The 14,748-nt window shown below is 38.0% G+C and overlaps 1 long non-coding RNA gene across 1 annotated transcript; it reads right to left on the reverse strand.

The window, feature by feature from the left end:
* Window positions 1-49: 49 nt before the first annotated feature.
* On the reverse strand, window positions 50-14,377 carry LOC123869133. Its single transcript, XR_006796817.1, has 3 exons — window positions 14,368-14,377; window positions 14,041-14,045; window positions 50-132 (listed from the first exon to the last, which is right to left on the reverse strand). It is a non-coding gene; the product is annotated as an uncharacterized LOC123869133 (long non-coding RNA).
* Window positions 14,378-14,748: the final 371 nt, after the last annotated feature.

Below are 14,748 nucleotides of genomic sequence, written 5' to 3' on the forward strand. Positions count from 1 at the left end.
TGGTCATCGTAGTACTCGTAGGCCGTAGTATAAAAAAAATATACTAGAGAGAGAGCCAGCGCGTGCCAGACTTCGTTATTTTATAAAAGCTGAAAGTTTCTCTGTGTTTTATCCCTAGCACAGGGAGGAACGCTGGACTATGAAGTTTGGATCATGGTGGCTTTGGGAGGTAACAGGTAATAAATATGTAAAAAATCTTGCGTCAAAGTGTAAAGGCTAATTTTTTATATTTCCTTCAGAATATTATTAGAAATCAATATAAATTTCATTAAATAAATGTTCAGAACTGTATATTATTATAACAGTATCTTGCCATGTAGTCGCATAGTCGCATAACCATTACGGATACAATGAACTTTGATTGGGTACACGTTATCTGGCTTCGTACAGAATTTCACATTGCACCGGCCGCGAGGGGGTATGTAACTGGCTGGCTATTTTTTTAACGGTCAAGCACGAGTCGGATGCACACACGTAGGGTTCTGTACCATTGCAAGAGAAATAACACTTGTTATTTTTTCTTATTTTTTATGGCAGCCATTACGAATTTTTTATCATTTGCTTATTATATTATACTAGCCTACTATTGGGTGAGGCTTGACATGTGTGGGCTTACTTATTCAATTGAGCATTGTTAAGAACTGTTTTTAATGATGCAGAGGGTGAAAAGTGTTGGCAACACTGATTCCTAGTTCCATGGTAAATTCCCTCTACTAAAGCACTGCATACTTTTAATCGTTAAGCGTTAATAGTCCCTTCTAAGTACAAAGACATCACTCCTCAAATACGTCTAAATAAATAGCGACTCTAACGCAACGAATATAACGCAATAAAAAGTAATTTAGTCCAGATAGCACCCAGCAATAAATAAATATTGTTTTATTGGGACCATAACGCAACCACAGTGTGTTTGTGTGTTTTGTATGTTTGCGGTGAGCATTGCGTGTGTATGTAGGTAGGTAAGTATTAGGTATCCGTCCCGACATGCCTCTAGTTGACGCAGGTTCACGTAAAACGTATAGGTAGGAGGCGGATTTTTGCGTTTGACCCGGCCCGCCTGGTGGACGCTAACCATAATATGAAAAGAGCTGGTCAAAAACGATGTAAGACCGTGAAGTATGGAAATCCCTTCAAGAGACCTCCATATTCATCATTCAAGAGACCTTCAAGAGACGTCTACCTACCAGTTGAAACAAGAATACCTGGCACCGAAACTAGAGCCGAATTCACAATACAAACATTTCCAATATCCTTACTGTATACTGCATTCAAATTTAGACAAAGAGATAAACTACAGTTTGCAAATCAATCCGCGTTGAAATGTTTGTTACCCCTGTCGCCGCGCTGTATTTCAATTAAGAGTGATATTGATAGCTACGCGTTCATGGTTTCGAACACCTGATATATGGAAAAGACGGGATATTGGATTTCTATTTTTGAAAGGAATTTTTACATGTCTCGGATTTCTAAATCTGAGGTTCTTGTTGTCGAACTTTCAAAGAGTATAGTGAAGATAGTTGCCACATATGGAGTACTGCTCTCACTATGGGCCGGAGCACCCCATTACCAACTCCTTCCATTTGATTGGATCCAAAGGCGGGCTCTGTTCTGGCTCGGGCTCGACTTCCGGACGATTCCAAACTAACCGGCTCAGTGGAAAGCCTAGAGCACCGCAGAGACGTAAGTTCTCTTGCCGTGTTCTATAAGTATATCGTATGCACCTTTATAATGGGGAATGCTGTGAAGAGCTGTTTGACCTCATTCCACCCTCCTTTTTCTATAGCCGCACCGCACGCCACCGCAAGCAATTTCACCCTCACCACCTGGGTGCCTGGTGCACTTTGACCTACGAGTATCGTTGTTCCAGATCCTTTTTTCCACGCACATGCAAACTGTGGAATCAATTCCCTTCTGCGGTGCTCCAATTAAATGGTGCTGCGGTTATTCAAGGGGCAGACCAACAAATTCCTGAAAAACCGGCAACGCTTTGGCGGTTCCTCTGGTCTGCAACTGTTCATGGGTGACGGTAATTGCTTATAATCAGGTGACCCGCCTGCTCGTTGTATCAATGAATTACAGACTGTAAATGCGCGACAGTAGTTTGCCATGACAGAAATTTCACAACAGGATGTTAAAGCTACAGCCAAAATTCACTAGAAGTATTATAATATCATTTTGGATGTCCTTTCAAACTGGCATCTAGTTGATATCCGACCAAATTCTGAAATTCGAATAATTTATAGTCGGAGAGATATACAACAGTTTGCAAATCAATCCGCGTTGAAATGTTTGTTACCCCTGTCGCCGCGCTGTATTTCAATTAAGAGTGATATTGATAGCTACGCGTTCATGGTTTCCAATACCTGGCTTAATAGAAATCACAGGGTGGATTTCTAAATCTATACGAATATATTTAAAACCTGTTCAAGTCAGTACAATTATTGAGATTCCTTTATTGTCCGTTTTAAAGAAGTTACTTAATTTTTACATTTTTGTAGGTTTTGTTTAAAAATGAAAACAGGCGAAAAAAAATATATTTAAGTACAAAATCTATGAAGTAATTACCTACCTAATTGGCGATGGTCTTTACATTTGAAACGCATAGTAGGTACCTACTAAACTTTTACTAGACAGCAGTGGCGAAGGGTGAAAATCTGAGAAAGGGAACCCGGAAATACGTAGGTAGTAGAAGTCAACACGTCTTTGGCGTCATCGTAAACTAATAGAAGAGATCTACTATGTCCACTGTTGGACATACTTAGTAGGTATCTTGTAGAGACTTCCATACACCATGATCTAGTGCTGCCTGCGACGCGTTTGATGTCAACTGCCCACTAATCGAGGATCTGGTGACGCTGCGCTTTCCATTACAAGGTCGCTATTCTACCTTAGAACCCTAACTATCTAACTATTTAAGAACGAATTTTATTTATCTTTATTGTATATAGGTATATTTACTACTAGCTGATACCCGCGACTTCGTTCGCGTGGATGTAGGTTTTTTAAAATTCCCGTGGGAACTCTTTGATTTTCCGGGATAAAAAGTAGCCTATGTGCTAATCCAGGGTATAATCTATCTCCATTCTAAATTTCAGCCCAATCCGTCTAGTAGTTTTTACGTGAAGGAGTAACAAACACACACACACACACACACACACACACACACATACACACACACACACACACACACACACACACACACACACACACACACACACACACACACACACACACACATACAAACTTTCTCCTTTATAATATTAGTGTGAAGTGTGATGTGATGTTTATTAATATAATATTAAATATAGGTATATATAAGTCTTTTAAAAATTCCTTGCGACTTGGTACTATCCAACACTAGCTCCTCCTTTCAGCAAAGGTTGCCTGGTAGAGATTGCTCCAAGCAATAAGGCCGCCTTTGCACACATTTATTTCTTCTGTTTTCTTCTTTCTGTGTTTTGATCCTACATGTATTTTTTGTGTGCAATAAAGTGTTCTATCTATCTATCTATGTGCCCCGCAATCGTCCACTACGTGCTTTCGCAACCTGTTGGGCTATGCAGGTCAGTTTGATTCTTCTACGGATCTCCTCATTTCTGATTTGGTCACGTAGAGAAACTCCGCTAGCTCAGTCCATCCAGTCAAATAAAACATCCTAATTTGAAGACTTTGATTACAGTTTACTAACCGAGAGAATATGCTAACAATAGTCTGCTGTTAGCTTGACCTCAAACATACTCGAAACTAACACCTAAGCTATCTGAAAACTCAAACTCACAGATCTGCCGACACTCGTACATAGTGAGTCAACTCTGTAACTGCCCCCTTATAGCAAAGATATCAATTAAAAATCGTAAGCAAATAGAGAGGACACAATTATTAGCTTTTATTTGCTCGTCTTTTGTCAATAAAATAACAACGATTCTCATTGGAATAAACTGTCACAATGTAATTGCAAATGGTCAAATAAATCACTATTCGTTCTGAATGCTCTTCTTTCCAATAGAAGCAGCAAGAAACTCAGCGGCATTATTTATCACTGTCATTAAAATTTCAATCCATTGCCGGCTCACTACTGAGTACGGGTCCATTCTGAGAATGAGAAGGATTTGGTCATAGCCTACCACGCTGGCCAAGTCCAGTACCTACTAAACTTGGGTCTCCTCTCAGAATGAGAAGGGCTTAGGCCACAGTCCACAACGCTAACAAGTAGATTGGCGGGCTTCACACGTCTTTGAAAACATTGTGGAGAATTCTCAAATTATTCGTTCGTTCAATTTAGCGTTCCGGTACGATGCCGTGTAGAAACCAAAGGAGTACGGTGTAATGAAAACTGCCATACCCCTTCCAGGTTAGCCCGCTTCCATCTTAAACTGCATCACCACTTAACACAAGGTGAGATTGCAGTCAAGGGCAAACTTGTATCTGACAAAAAAAGCACGGTATAAAAAGAAAAATATCGTTTACAATATCCTCTCTGTACATTCAGTAAATCTCTATCGTATCTTATAACGATCTCCCCTTGTAGAGATCGTGCCATAGACAACGTAAGCGGGTGTAGTGAAAATTAATGCAGACGTGGCAGCCTACCCGTCGTGTAAGGTTACAACTCGCTCCAGCTAAGTGTTTGCCCACTAACACAGCGTATCGTTTAGGGTTCTGTACCAAAATGAAAAAATAGAACTCTTATGGTGCGACTTTCTCCGTCCGTCCGTCTGTGACTGTCGATTATTTCAGTAACTAATAAAGCTAAGGAAGTATAGCAGCTTTCATTAAACCCATACTCCTTTGGTTTCTACACAGCATCGTACCGGAACGATAAATCGCTTGCCGGTTTTGCCGGTAGGGTGGTAACTAGCCACGGCCGAAGCCTCCCACCAGACCACACACCTAAGTGCCCCCAACACTACAGTTATGTGCACAATCCCTCTGTCTAGACTCTAGAGCATAGCGTTAGAAATAAAGATGCACATTTGCAGCACCAAAGGCAGCGCCAATGCCTTACCTTACCGTCTCGTTATACAATAGCAAGTAGCGTTAAAAACATGAGTATATCATTCGGAAACGGCAACTACTCTAGTAGGTATCTGGTATATCTGAGAGAGATAAAAATTTTACCCTTTCAAAACCAATAAAAGCTCTTTACTTCTACTTTTAAACTTGAGGACAATAAGTTATTAAAAGCACATTCCAGCGGAAAACGTTTCTAGGTCATCTTTGTAGGAAACTCAAAGAAAATAATTCAACGAAAATGAACCGACTTCCTGAGGCTTGATAATTTGACACAGATCTTGTCAAAAAAGAAAGCGTTTTTGGTTTTTTCATTAAAATCTTTTAATTACAATCACGCCTCTGCTTAAATTAAAGGCTTGTGAATTATTATACTAACAGTCATCCGGGGCTTTGTTTTAAAGTGTTAAAACCCTTGCAAAAGTGGAAGCAATGTTGGTAAGTAATATTTCATCACTATTCCCATCACTCATTATCATCATCATTATCAACCGATAGACGTCTACTGCTGGATGGTATATCGTAGGTCTCTTGTAGGGACTTCCACACGGACTAGCGCCGCCTGAATCCAGCGGCCCCCTGCGACTCTTTGATGTCATCTGTCCACCTAGTGGGGGTCTTCAAATGCTGTGCTTTTCCGGTACGAGGTCGCCATAACTGCCCATATTATGTATAAATGCGAAAGTGTGTTTCTTGTTGGTTTGTTCTTCAATCACTTCACGGGAACACAGCATCGGATGAACGTAATTTTTCATGGGTATAGTTCAGTTCAATTCAATTCAATCTTCTTTATTGCGAAAAGCAAATTTTTCACAACTTTAACAACTTATTCAAAGGTCTGGAGAGTGACACAGGTTACTATTTATTCCGGATGATCAAAGAGTTCCAACGGGATTTTTGAAAATCTAAATCCACTCATGACTAATAATAATATAGGTATGCATACTAGATATCATGTGACTGTAAACTTAAAGCTCTTCTACAATAAATTAGGATGTTTTAAACGACAAATATACTGTCTTAAATCTCTTTTTCTATAGCCCCGCACACATCAGAACAGGAAAACTGATATTATACCTAAAATACGTGAGGGTATTGTATTATCTCTTACAATAAAAAATATATATTAAAGTACGCTCATTTATTACATATTATAATATTTTCTACATAGTAAACATCCATACTAATTAATTATTATTAATGCGAATCCTTACCTTTACACGGCCTGGAAGCCTGGAGTATCTAACCATGTCATACATGCCTGAGAGTTCTCCATAATGTTCTCAAAGGTGGTGAAGTCTGCTAATCCACGCTTAGCTAGCGTGGTGGCCTCCTCTTTATCATCAATCATCCTAATCATCACCAGCCTGTGGACGTCCACTGTTGGGCATAGGCCTTCCTTGAAGAGCGCTACTACACCCGGTCCTCAGCCATCCTCAACCCTTCCCAGCCGCTTTATATCGTCAGTCCATCGTGCTTGAGGGCGTCCCACACTACGTACTTAGCTTATACGCGGCTTCTTTATGTGGCTCTCCCTTACTGAAGGTCAACAGTCAGTTATTTAAATTTCTCCATGGCTAGGTGGAATAATTCTCCGACTGTTTTTATGCCAGTCGATCAGCGTGGTGGTTTTTAGTCTGATAGAAGAATTTTGCTCAGTAGTTGGCGAATGGTTCATAATGATGATGGATTAAACTATTTAAGCCTCAATAGCTCAACGGTTATAGGAGCGGACTGAAATGCGAAAGGTCGGCGGTTCAAACCCCACCCGTTGCACTATTGTCGTACCCACTCCTAGCACAAGCTTAACGCTTAGTTGGAGGGGAAAGGGGAATGTTAGTCATGATTAAAATGACTAATATTCTTTAAAAAAAACCAAATGATTTTGATATTAAATTACTGAAAGTAATCAGTCTATTTTTGGAATGACGACACATCCGTACTGTAATTTGTAACCCAATTTGGAATTGATCAACGATTATCTGGCCGATTCGCTGATTTGATCAATAAAATATAGCTTTTCAGAGACCGCCGGTAAATGGGTGCAGTTATTATACACTAGCTGATGCTCGCGACTTCGTTCGCGTGGTTATAGGTTTTTAAAGAATCCCGTGGTAGCTCATTGAGTTTCCGGGATAAAAGGTAGCCTATGTACTAATCCAGGGAATTATCTATCTCCACTCCAAATGTCCGCCAAATCGGTCCAGTAGTTTTTTGCGTGAAGGAGTAATAAATATACCCACATACATTATAATATTACTAGCGACCCGCCCCGGCTTCGCACGGGTGGACATTTATTTTTTCTATTTTCCGGGATAAAATATAGCCTATACGGATTCGGAAGAATCCCTCTAAGTAATGGTAAAAGAAATTTTGAAATCGGTCCAGTAGTTTTTGAGCCTATTCAATACAAACATACAAAAATACAAAGGTTTCCTCTTTATAATATTAGTATAGATGTGATTGTCATTTAACTCACTCACTAAGCAAAATAATCTCATTTCTCAATCTCCCACCGATCCACTTCTGCGCACAGGCCTGCTCTCAAAATGAGAAGGGTTTGGGCCATAGTCTACCACGCTGGCAACGTACGGATTGGCGGACTTTACACACCTTTGAGACCATTATGGAGAACTCTCAGGTATGCAGATTTCCTCACTATGTTTCCCTTCGCCGTTATAGCAAGTGATATTTAATTAGGTAAGTACTTACAACGCACATAACTCCGAATGCTAGTAACTATTTGTAAAAAAAAATGTAGTCGTCTAACAGTGAAAGAATTTTTGAAATCGGATGTGAAGTTTCGGAGATTACGTCCTACATCCAAAACTTACAAACTTATAATAATATTAGTGTAAGCAACCGCTAAGCAAAATGTTATGCGGTATTATAAATTTCAATATCATAATCGATGCTTAGCGCACCGCCAATGTTATTGCTCATAAATGTGTCCCAACACCGAATAAAATATTATCTACCTGGGTTTAGCAAACTTAGCAGTTTGGTATGCTGGCACTCCTGTATCAATATTTTATGGGGAAAATTCAAACACTGCTTAAACAAGATTAAACATTTTATGAACTACTTATTAGGTACCTACCTTTTTTTTTTTTTTGTTGACGGGGGGGAAATCTTCACAAGATACCCTACCTCTTTGAGGAGAGATCGGGTTATGTGGGATTTGTACCCACTAAAACCCCCTCGATGGCCATCCTCAGCGCATATTAAGAGGCTCCGGGAACTCTTACGAACGTGCGCCGGTGCCTCCCCTGTGCGACGCCCAGTGGGCTCATCCTGAAAGATGCACTCCCCTGGCCTCGTGCACTTTGCATGTAGGCACGACAGCTTGCGCCACAGCAAGCGGTCGTCCTTCCAGGGTCGCCAGCCAGAGCTCCGCTCCAGCTACTAGCGGCCCGGTCCCGGCGCCTGGGACTACTGAATGGAACGATCAGGGCGTTGATCAGCGCCGCCCTGATGTCTCCGCCTCCGAGAAGGATCGGATTAGGTACCTACCTAGTTATTTTTTAAAGACAGCAGGCATTTATTAAAATCTTCAAATATATTAATCAGTATCTTATACCAATGTTAAAATAAATCAATTATATTTGGATATAAATAAAGGTGTGTTTTAGGGCTCCGCACCCCAAAAGAAAAAAATTAAAATAATTAATTTTTGAGTTTAAAAAAACTAAAACTTACGCGAATGAGGACATGATGGACATTTAGTTCTCTATAATGATGCCTCGTAGCGATTCACTATGTTATCTCAGTGTGCAGGAAAGACCTCAAAATATTAATAACTTTTGTATTATACTATACCAGTGCCAATTTCGCGGTCACTAATGTACCTATTACTTATTCACCACAACAATTAATGCTCTCAAAAATATCGGAAAATCCAGTAAATACGAAGGGCTTTTTGGGCGATTCAAAAAGGCCTTTGATGCGGTCTAAAATAACTCGCGCCGCCAAACATAACTTGCATCGAGTCGATATAACTTTGCCAACATTGCCAGCTTTGCCAAAATTGCCAAAACCACGTGAAATGCCGCCAGAGGCCACATTTATGGCCAATAACAAACGTTCGTCGTTTTGATAAACATCGAATGCAGCTTTGAAATTTATAATAGCGCGTAATATGTGACCTGGTTATATGGATTTTACAGGAAATTCAATTTACACTACACGGCTTGAACTAATACGAACACAATGGGGTTTATAACTTGATAATAACTTATTCGAGTAATAACATAGTCGGTTAGTTACACCAGTAATCTACACCATTTATAACTCAAGTACGGCTGTAGGCACTGACTTTAATAATCTCTTTTTTGTTGGATTCGTCCCCGCCCCGAATAGCAGAATAACTATTACAAGTGTAAATTAAAAATTTATAACACCCCCGACAAGTGAAGGTTACAGTAACTAGAAAAGAGCTGATAACTTTCAAACGACTGAACCGATTTTCTTGGATTATAGCTAAGAACACTCTCGATCAAACCACCTTTGAAACAAAAAAAACTAAATTAAAATTGGTTCATTAGTTTAGGAGCTACGATGCCACAGATAGATACACAGATACACACGTCAACCTTATAACACCCCTCTTTTTTGGGTCGGGGTTTGTTTGGGTTTTTTTTGGGTCGGGGGTTAAATATAGGGAATAATCACGGAAAAAATCAGCCAAGTGCAAGTCGAACTCGCACACGAACGGTTCCGTACCATTGTAAGTACAAGATGTAACACTTTTATTTGCAAGACTACAAGTTACCAAACAAATAGTTCACGGATCCGGATTGGATGAGTGCGTAACCGCCCTTACAGTTATAGAAGTTTCTCCATAAGTACGATTATACCTCATTGCTTCGTCCTTTGAGATTAGGTATACATTGTAGTAATACGTCTAAGTATTGCCTTTCTAACCACTTATTTGAAAGCAGAAAATCTGCAGTTCTATTTTTTGTATTTTTTGTTGGTATCACTGGAGCGTTCCCATCCCATTCGCGTTTTAGTGCCTCGCCGATCACCACGTTATTCAAGTTTTAAAAAACGTTACAAAAGCGTAGTCACCAAAACGATAGTGATTTATTTATTTATTTATTTGTTACATATTTTTATGTTATAAGGTTTTATTATAATAGTGTCTGGTGATATGATATCACTATGCAATTAATGTTTTGTACATTGCGATGTTACCTTGACATATGACAACATGGCGATGTTACTTTCACGTGATTTGGAATTCCGGACCATAAGGTATTTCAGTGAAGACGTGTTACCTAATTCTAAACATATTATGAATAGCTTCTGGGACTGTTTACGAATCAAACTAGTGATATGATATATATGATACGTCACTTGGAATCCCGAAATAAAAAGGTATTTACAGTGAAATGTTGCCTACTTCTAAGGATATTGTGAAAATTTGCTAGGATTATTTCCATATCACACTAATAAAATACGACATTACTTTCCTATTGTGTTGTGTACATCTTGTGGGGATGTGACCTTCACATCAATTAGAATCCCGGAACATGAAGGTGTTTACAGTGAAATGTTATTTATTTCTTGGGATATTGTGAATAGTTGCAAGGACTATTTCCGTATCACACTGAGAATATGACATCACTTTCCTATTGTGTTGTGTACATCTTGTGGGGATGTGACCTTCACGTTAATTGGAATCCCGGAACATGAAGGTATTTAACAGTGAAATGCTGATATTGTGAATAGTTGCTAGAACTATTTCCGTATCACACTGGTGATGATATGACATCACTTTCCAATAGTGCTGTGTACATCTCATGGGGATGTAACCTTCACGTCATTTGGAAGCCCAGACCACGAAGGTATTTACAGTAAAACGTTACCTATCAGACTAATGGAATGATATCAATTTCCAATCGGTGTTGTGTACATCTCATGGGGATGTTACCTTCACATCATTTGGAATTCCGAAAGCTTTGAAAATATTATCGTGATGGAATACATTTAAAAAGGAATATTATTACCTTTACTTTGATTATTATTTGTGAATGAAATGTGTCTACATGAATCATGAGATATCAAGTGCTATTATCGAGTAAAAATGAGATCATTTGAGATTTACGCATATTAAATACCTTCTTCATACCTTCATATAGTTTATACATTTATGTTGCGGTCTTCTAATAAGGATGTACCCTTTCGCTACTGATAGAAAAGTTAAGGGTAGATGGTTTAAAATACCTACACTTTTTTGTTTATAAATTATTATAATACCATTGTACAGACGGATTACAACTCGAACCCGAGTTAGTGCCAATGATTGTTGTCGAAACGCAGCCAAGCACGTCAACCATAAAATTAAGCCATCGTCAAGAAAAAACTAGTCTTCGCTTCGCTTTATCGGATATGCTCATGAGGAAGCTCTCACTCATTTTTTCTCTTTAGAATAAAGTGATCAGTCCGTAAATTAATTATTATTAAAGATCCAGCCAGACTGATGTGCGATACCCAGCACAACGAATCTATGACAAGAAAAAACTTCATATTCTTTTTTAATAAAGAAAAATATTAAAGATCAGCTCATACAGAAATAGACTGTGTCTTATACAGCGTGAAGCTAGCCGATACATTCGGGCTTGTAATATTATGATCCGGTGCCAAGATATGAATAATCCCACCCGCAAGAAAACCTCCTGCAACGCAGAAGCCGACACCGGCTCCTATCCAGACTTTAAACCAGGAGCATCCGCTCCCGGCAATACAACAAGCGAGAGCAACGATTATATACGAAGTACGAACCCATGAAGTCACCGCGCTCACGGCAGCTGTGACAGTCGCCGCTGGCAGTGTCACCGGGGACCCTCGTCGCTGCACCCGGTACGTTCCGCAGGAACGTTCATTCTACTTTTAGGACTAATGGCAATTAATTAATGACCCAGTCATACTATTGTGGGTAAGAGGATACGGGATTCCATTTCTAAAACCAGTATCTTAATCTCACGACCCAGCATGCCTCCTATCATCTGAATATAATATCATAGACTTTATGTTTAGTGAAGTTATACTTATCACAATGTGATTCGTGTGAAGGATCGTTTCCTTCTTTTCATTTTTTATTATAAATCCAATGGAAATAACAGACTTATAATAAGTCTAAAATTCTTAAACGAGTGGGTGCTTACATAACAACATTAAGGTCAATTACAACTACATCAATGAATAGTTGGATGGCCACGTTAGATTTATTTCTTAGGAGTTATAAAAGATTTTACTACCTATCTATAGAAAGTATCTACGATTTAAAATGAACGAGAATTATTCCAATTTAATGGTTTACTATTTTGGTCTGAATATACTTTCCGCCTCTCGTCTTTACAAAACTACGAGTACTAAAGCCGGTGATTTATGTATTTACTCAGATTTTTGGGTTACTTGTCAACTAGGTATATACATAACATATATTTACAAGATATAGTTGATTTTTAAAATTTATCAGGGTTATCTAAAATTATTTTACAAACAATAAATACTTTAGAGTTCTTAAGATTTATCATCAATGTAAAAAAGAGCTGTACAGCCCGAGTACCTACTGTGCGCAAATATTGCAATTACCTGATTAAAAAAAAAAAAAAAAACGTTGACCCGTCTGAAGAAAAATGATATTTAATCAATCAAGAGCTAAATTTACATACAAAACTCGTTGTTAATGACTTACTGCGACTTGCCCGCGATTTAGTAAGTAGATACGGTACACCTACAAAAACGGACAGAAAGATGTTTTAAATATCTTGTTGTGTAATGCAAATCACTAAGATAGCTCAGCATTGACACATCAGCATTCAGCACAGTCTTTGCAGGATTATTTACATAATGGTAAAAATCTATCGAAGTGACAGTCAATCCTATTTGACAAAATAGACTGTCTAGAATTATTTTATTTTTTTTCGGATCCTAACGATATAGGGTAGGGGCGACACGCTGTGAGAAGACCACCGATGGCCAGTGGATTCTGAGTTTAGTTTTGAATCTGTCAAACATATGAAGTAGCTAAAATTACTGACTGTTTTTTTTGGACTTTCAGGTTTTCAGAAAATGGAATCTATAAAAAAAAAAAAAAGGCATTTTATTGCGTACGACAATAAAGTGCTCTCTTTCCTATTTAACTATATAGATGGAGTTAGATGTCCACTTCTTACGAGAATATCAAAATCTATAATTATGCTGTGAAGCTCACAGGAGATTTGTGTTCGCTTCATACATTAGTTTAAAAAACAACGGGAAACGGGAACTAGAAGAACATGTATTTAAATAAATAGTACCAGCCTTAGGGCAACCACATGTTGGTTTTTTTTTTTGCATAAAAAAAAAAAAAAAAAAACCCCTGGTTTCCACCATTTCAGAGCCTTCTCTGTTCGGTTCTAAATTCAATTTAGACATAATGATAATGCATTATCTGTTTCAGCCACCCTGTTGATTGCATATTATGTTGGTTGCATGGAAGTTATCAAGACGGTACTACTAGGTAGAGAGGAGCGTAGCACCGTCATCTTTGTATATATTATGATCAACTTCGCAAGATGGTGTTGGGTTAGTTTTTTGTAAAAAAAAAAAAAAAAAATAGGCGCACACGACAGAACGAACTCTGTGTCCTGAAATAAAGGTATATTGTATATTATGAAGCGTCAACTCCGATGAAAATGTCTATCTGAATTAGCCGGTCAGGCTATAAGCTTGATGGGTTCATAAAACACAGCCATGGCTCAGCTCTATCGTTGATCCTAGGTTCGAGAGTAACGTCTGTTTTTTCATCGTCCTCCAGTCCCAAGATTTGATGTTGTTACACCATGAGATCTGTCCATAGTTTTAGAATTTTTGTTAATTGGAATCCAAATAACAATTTGAATTTAGAATATTTGATTAACGTCACATTACTCATGCTGGTATAATTACACATAAGGTGCAAACCATATTTTGAAAATTAATTTAGATACGTAGTGTAATTGTTAATAATAATATTAATTTAACAAACATCAGTCGAAATACATGACCTAACAAGATCGTCATACCCAGATTCAGCTCAACCTTGCCTAAATGTTCCTTTCTAATAAACATTCACCGAAGATAACTTTATCCAGCAAAAAAATTGTTAGAATACATCGATAGAATGTAACCCCTACGAAATAAAAAAAAAAAAAAAAAAAAATGCCCCATTACAATAGTAAGATTTAAGAGTCCGCATAAATCGGTATCTACGAACAGTATCAGTCAGTGGATAAAAATATAATACTTCTATATATTTTTTTTTCGCTTATTCCGTCAGGCATGCAGCTACCTCCGCAGCTCACAGTAAAGGTATCAATATTGATATACCTAATACGAAATACAGCGGCCTTAGCGTGGGCAACTCTATGCTGTGTGCCAGAGTTTATCGTAGAGGTATTCAATGTGATCAATCTAATCAGATTGCTCTATCACTCCTATTATTTATTATTATTTATTATTCATAAATCAATCTGGAACACTGAGCAGCTGATTAAAATTTATTTTAAGTAAAATAAATTTGAATCAGCAGCTTTAAAAGTATTTTATTTTTACTTATAATACAGTGATTATAAAAATCACTAAGTATCTACTTAAATACGGATGAAGTAACCGTAATTATGATAATATCTTTTATTTATTTTTGGCTTTATTTTGCTTGTCAAAATTGATAATATAAATACAATATTATTACACCTAGAAGTGTTTTAA

The sequence above is a fragment of the Maniola jurtina genome, chromosome 10 (genome assembly GCF_905333055.1).
Source record: "Maniola jurtina chromosome 10, ilManJurt1.1, whole genome shotgun sequence".
In the NCBI taxonomy this organism is placed as follows: domain Eukaryota; kingdom Metazoa; phylum Arthropoda; class Insecta; order Lepidoptera; family Nymphalidae; genus Maniola; species Maniola jurtina.